Raw genomic sequence first — 6,742 nt, forward strand, 5'->3', positions numbered from 1 at the left:
CTTCAAGCCAGAGTTTTCTTCCCAATAAATTATATTGATCAAAGGAGAGTCAGCTGGCAGCTACACTTCTTCAGGTCTCCTGCCTCATCATCAGCAGTGACTCTGGTAGGGCCGTGGTAGGTAATGACATCAGACCCATTGGTGATGGCCTCAGAGCAAGATCTTCCAATCTATTTTGACAGAAAGGAGAGAGTCCTTCATGGTCATAAATATTACTTCCTCTGGGGCAGATCCTTATGCTTGCTTCCCAGGAATCTTCTGGTAAAATCCAGTAGTAATTATTTTTGTCTTATTTGAGATATTAATGGATCACTTTCTATCTAGTTTACTAATAAAACAAGAGTATAACCTAAAAAAATCCTAAATAATGTATTGGTAGATATGGCCTCAGTACCGACAGACATGTATCTTTAAAGGAAGGACGAAAAAGCCTGAGTTGCTTGGAGGCCCACCTGGAGGATTTCATGTGGAATCTGAGACAGTGAAGGGGGAAACTGAGGAAATAGAAAAGACACAGTAAAACTGGAGGGAGAGAATCCAGAGAGTGTCCTGTGACTACTTTCTTTCAGGGTTTGCAATTATAGATAACTGTATAATCTCCCAGTCAAGAAATTTAATAGACAAGTGAGCTTTATCTATGTTCTCTTTTCTCTTTGCTGACTTGATACAGAACAGTAGGAGATCTTGGAAGTTACATTTTGAAGAGGGCAGATGAGAAAAACAACAATAACTCCTTGGTCTCTGAATTATTCCCTGAAGAGGTGACTCCCTTCAACCAGGAACACCCACTTAGGATTTTATACAAGCAAGAAGTAAACTTCTACCCTGATTGTGCCATTATGAAGTTTAGAGTTTGCTCATTACAGCTGCGAATGCTACTAATATGCTCTGCTGGTGTGTGGAGACCACAGAGATTGTTCAGCTGGATATGGGAGTCAAAGGATCAGAAAAGGTGGTTACTGAACAGTGGTTTGAGTAGAACCCACTTGAAACCTAAAACTTGGAGCTACTATTCCAGGGCTCCTCCCATTATGAGTATGTTGCAAGGGAGAGAGGAAAGGAAAGCATTAAATAGCGCCAAACATGGCTGCCTCAGTCTTTGCCTCTGTAGCTGGTCATAAGGTCTAAATTAATAGTCATTGTGACCATCTGTTACCGAAACTCAAGTTCATGTGCCTGACTCTTCGAAAGGCCAAAATTCAAAACATAAGTTTGGAATAAGGAAAGGTTTATTGATCAAGAAAGTGCCAATTGAGGAGATGGGAGACTTAATGGTGCCTCAGATCCATCTTGCTCTCTGGACTAGATTAAGGTTTTTTTAAGGGGTTAGGAGAGCAGGTATGAGGAATTGCTGATGGAGTGAGTTTTAATTGGAGGACCTTGGAACTTGACCACTTATGGTAAAGGGGCATCAACACTGCATCTTTCTGGGCAGTACACCTTGTCTTCTGTGGTCCCAGCACTCAGTATTAGTTCCAGTTGTGTCTTGATCCTTTGGTTCCTTGGGAGGGGGTTGACTTTGGTTCTGGGTACAGCTGGAGGTCAAAGTTCCCTCCCCTGCACATGCTTTGTCTGCATGACTTGCAGTTCTTGTCTGTGGTCCAAAAAGCAATTGAGTATCTCTTTAAACAGGACCATTTTGAGCTGGTCCTGCAGTCACACTTCTTCCTCTTCTCATTCCACTTTCCCTCTGCCCTCTGCCAGCACCTTAGCAGAATGGAGTTATTTTGTGGCCCGATGAATGACATCCTCCTTCCCAGAGTATCTGCATCTGTGGGGTCCTGGCTTCCCTGGGTTGCTGTTGTTTTCATTATGTAGGAATATTGGACAGAGGAACACTCAGAGGCACCCCAGATAATGCTCTGGGTTCCAGGCAGAGGTCTACTTGTCACCACTATGCAACAGCCACCAAATTTCCCTTTGGTAATGGGGGTCATTCACTCAATCTGGAATAGCAACCACTTTAGAAAAACATGTCAAAAATACCTACCCATTAGTGCTTAACTTTTCCTCTCATAGTTTCCACCTTTGTGCATGTGAGTGTGTGTGTGTGTTTGGCATTTATATTTAGGCTCTTCTCCTGAAGTTTTCATTTAAGCAATCATTTTTAAATTCCATGAACTTTCTTTTATTATTTGTTTTATAAATTTGTCTTTATCCTTCTCTTAATCGATGAATACAATATGTCCTCAGACTTTTCTGAAAAGTAAAAAAAAAAAAAAGACAGAGAGAGAGAGATTTAGAATTCAATTAAGATCCTTGCCTTTTCACTGAATTATCTGTTTCCTCTGGAGCCAATATTCTATTTTATGACTTTGATCTCTTCCTTTTATGTTACTACTTAAGTAAGAGTAATTAATGATACCTGTTATAACAAACAACCCCCCCCCCCAATTCTTAGTGCTTAACCTAATTTGGTGTTTTATTTTGTTTTTGATCTTTGCATAAAGGCCAATACATATCTTTGTAGTCGGGAAGTTCACCTGGGCAACTCTCTCCTATAAGAGGTGACTTGGAGATCTGGGATACCACTACCCAAGGCTTCCCATTGTTGTCACAAAAGGTGGAAAACAGGGGAAACATGTGTTGAAGATTTGGTGTTTTTGGCCAAGTCTGGGAGTGGACCATGTTGCTGCTCACATTCTACTTTTCAGAACTAGTGGTCCTCTGGCCCCATCTAGGTGCAAGGAACTGGGAAATGTCATTCAGGCTCTCTGTTTGTGGGTGTGGTGTGTGGACTGGCAGGCTTTACTCTAAGATAAGCAGGCTGGGAACCTCTTCTCTGAAAGCCATTCCCTCTCTTAAGTAAATAGTTTCATTTCTTTGAAAGGTATTTTTCCAGCTTCGTGTTACAGACTTTCTCTATTACCAGAGGGGAGAAGTCCTTGTATCTCCTAGTTGCTAGTGGGGGTGGATTTCTTGCAATATCCTGAGAAAAAGAATTTTCTAAGACTCACATAGGAGAATGAGTGACTTTTATTGACCTGGAATTACATTCCTGAGTTTCCAAAGTCTCATTTCCCTTTGTCTTGCCATAGAAGAAGTGTAGCTGGGGCTTTAGTAGAGCTAAAGTCAGAGCCACTGTCCAGAGTTTCCTTTCCATGTTAGGGCCAAGTCCAATCCAGCATCAGGCTAGCTTACCTTGTGTTTCCCCCTGCAGCCCATTAGTACATTATTGCATGTGGGGGTCTGCAGGTCAACATGGCTATGGAGGAAACACAGGCAAACACAAGGAAGCCAAGAATGCAAGAGTCAAGCACAACAAGAGCAACAAGAGAGAGCGAACTCCTTTTTTTAGAGAATTATGTACTCCCAATTTTTCTCATGCTTCAGTGGCCATGCCCATTCTGGCCAACCATCTCTGTCCCCAGGTTTGATTGAAAGGCAAGTACCTTCTCTAAGCCACCTTAACTTTACTGGGCATGTGTCTATCTTGCCTTTTTTGGATCTCTTCCCCCAGTGTTTTGCAGGGAATAGGCCAGTGGTTCCATGGGGTGTACAAAATTGCAACTTCCTGGTGAAGCTAGCCTAATGATATTCCTATAATGTCTTGCTTCTCACTTTGATTCTCCTTTATTATTAATAACTAGCTAATTACAATGGTATCATTTATACATATGAAGATTAGAAAGGAGGCTATGGCTCAGCAATCATTACAGTTCTTCAACCAACTGTTTTGTGTTAAGTTCTTTCTCATACTCTGACCATATCCCTTTGGACCTGAGTTACTCTGCAAAATAAAGCAGCCTCACCTACTGCTTTATCCCTTACCTGTACTGAGCTGTGTCTCTCTCCACAGCTCATTTGGGCCAGCGCCATCTCTGATCTTTCAATAATGCATATAACCTTGTGTTGCTAATATGTTCCTTCCAGTATTCAGCAACCATATTAATTCCTCCTCTTTTAGGCTTCTTTGCCAATATTTATAACCCAATAGTTGCTTCTTTTTTGAGTGAGGAGAGGTAAATTATTTTTTTCAATTCATTATCTTGAACTAAAAGTGATACACTTTTTACTTAGTAATAAATGATTTCCCATGTCAATAGAGCTATTTTCTGTATTATTAAATGACATAAAACCAGTTTTGAAATATGCAAAATATTCCATTTTGTAGTATAACAAAATTTACCAATAAACTTCCACAGGTTGAACATGTAGCTTGTTTCAATATTGTTCTTTTTAAAATAATTTCTTATTTTTTAATTACAGGTGGCATTCAGTATATTAGTTTCAGATGTACGACATAGTGATTAGACATTCATATAACTTACAAAATGATCACCCCGATAAATCTAGTACCCATCCAACACCACACATATTATTAAATATTATTGACTATATTCCCTATGCTATACTTTATATCTCCATGACTATTTTGTGACTACCAGCTTGTACTTCCTAATCCCTAATCCCTTTCCCTTTTTCTCCTGTCCCCCCAACTTCAATCCGTTCTGACAACCATCAAAATGCTCTCTATATTTGAGTTGGTTTCTGTTTTGTTTGTTCATTTATTTTGTTTTTTAGATTCCACATATAAGTGAAATCATATGGTAGTTGTCTTTCTCTGTCTGACTCATTTCACTCAGCAGAATACCCTCTAGGTCCAAACATATTGTAGTAGATGGCAAAATTTCTTTCTTTCTTTTTTTATGGCTGTTTCACATTCCTTTGTATATGTGCATCACTTTTTTATCTATTTATCTATTAATGGACACATAGGTTGCTTCCATATCTTGGATATTGTAAATAATGCTGCAACAAACATATGGATGCATATGTCTTTTCACATTAGGGTTTTGGGTTTCTTCAGATAAATACCCAGAAATGGAATTGCTGCATTCTTCATTGTCTCTTGTTATAGCCTTTGTTTTAAAGTCTATTTTGTATGGTATAAGTATTGCTACCTCAGCTTTTTTTTTTTCCATTTCCATTTTCATGAAATATCTTTTTTATCTCTTTACTTTCATATATATTATATATATATAATATAACACAGAAGTTATATATATATAATACATAATATATAAGCTGCAAACAAGCCCTTTTGCAATATAATATAAAAGTGTTAAGTATTATGGTTCTTTCTCTTTGTAATCTAGGTCTTTTGAATGCCAGTGTATTCCAAATCCAAGGCCCCAGCTAGGACACAGGGAAAGCAAGTAATCATGTAGATAGCATCTGAGCTTGGGGGCAGGTGATATGAATGACCAATTACTAAAGAAGTTCAAAGAAACCAACAAAGGATTGGCCTCAGGGAATTTACTTCTCCTTGGCCAAGCATTCAGATTTTCTTTTGATTACAGATTTATCTGAGCATCTCTGTGTGAGCAATTTCTCTGCAAGACTGCTGTCATCCCCTCCCTGTACACTATCCCCGTGGTTAAGTGATTTTCTGCTCATCCTCACTCCCACTGAGTGTTTACATGAATATGACCCAGGTACAGAGAGGACGTGTGTCTGGTTCACTTAGGAACACTGGAATTTTTTGATAACAGTGAGCAGAAAGGAAGGAACAGAATTTTGAGTGAAGAGAAAAGAAATAGCATAATATACATTGTGAATATTTAAAGGGATGATCTTGGATGCAAAAAGGTGAATATAAAAGTACTAGAGGCTCGGTGCATGAAATTTGTGCACTCAGGGTGGTCCCTTAGCAGGGCCTGCACCCTCTTGCAGTCTGGGAGCCCTTGGAGGATGTCCGACTGAAGGCTTAGTGCTGCCACGGAGGTGGGAGAGGCTCCCGCCACTGCCATTGTGCTTGCCAGCCATGAGCCCAGCTTCTGGCTGAGCAGCACTTCCCCTGTGGGAGTGCATGGACCCCCAGGGGGCAGCGCCTGCATTGAGCATCTGCCCCCTGGTGGTCAGTGCACATCATAGCGACTGGTTGTTCCACCATTCAGTCAATTTGCATATTAGCCTTTTATTATATAGGATTGGAAAATTAGGTCCAGAAATAATAGGAAAAAGAGAAATTGGGTTGAACAGGTGGAATAGATGTCGGGATGTGCCTCTGCCTTGACTTTTTCTGTAAATTTAGGATCATTTGGATAACATGTTGGCTACATGAAGCATTTTACATTAAGAGCCTTATTTTCTTCCTATTTTTTCCCTTTCCCTCTGCTTTTCCTGTCCTGGAGAACACCCTAGTCAGGGAAATGAAGCCATTGTTTTACATCACATTCCGTCTAAAATATGTTTGATTAGGAATAAGTGTCACCAGATCCACTCCCTCAGTCCTGCATCCTGCATCCTGCATCCTGCTTTGTTTCCTTCATCTATGCCCTGAAATAAACTCTGGGCATCTTCCATGTGCTGCCTTATGAAGCCAATGAGCAAAGTGTACAAAACAAGGATCTCCCTTTTGAGCTTATATCAATTAGGCTATGCATTCTTCTGCTGGTAAGAGATGTTCAATAATCATGGCTTAAAACAAACAAACAAAAAGAGTGGTTTTTTTTTCCATTTACATAAAAGAAGCTCTGAGTGAAGCAATCGAGAGCTGGTAAAAAGGCTGCAGGGTGGTTTTTGATGAGATAGAAGTTTATTTCTCTTTCACATAAAAGCCTGAATTTAAGCAGTTCAGGGCAGTTGCTGAATCTGCATAATGACCAGGACTCAAAACGACTTTCCTTTCCTTCCTTCCTTCCTTCCTTCCGTCCTTCCTTCCTTCCTTCCTTCCTTCCTTCCTTCCTTTCTTCCTTCCTTCCTTCCTTCCTTCCTTCCTTCCTTTGCTCAGTTATAA

The sequence above is a fragment of the Myotis davidii genome, unplaced genomic scaffold (assembly GCF_000327345.1).
Source record: "Myotis davidii unplaced genomic scaffold, ASM32734v1 scaffold22, whole genome shotgun sequence".
In the NCBI taxonomy this organism is placed as follows: Eukaryota; Metazoa; Chordata; class Mammalia; order Chiroptera; family Vespertilionidae; genus Myotis; species Myotis davidii.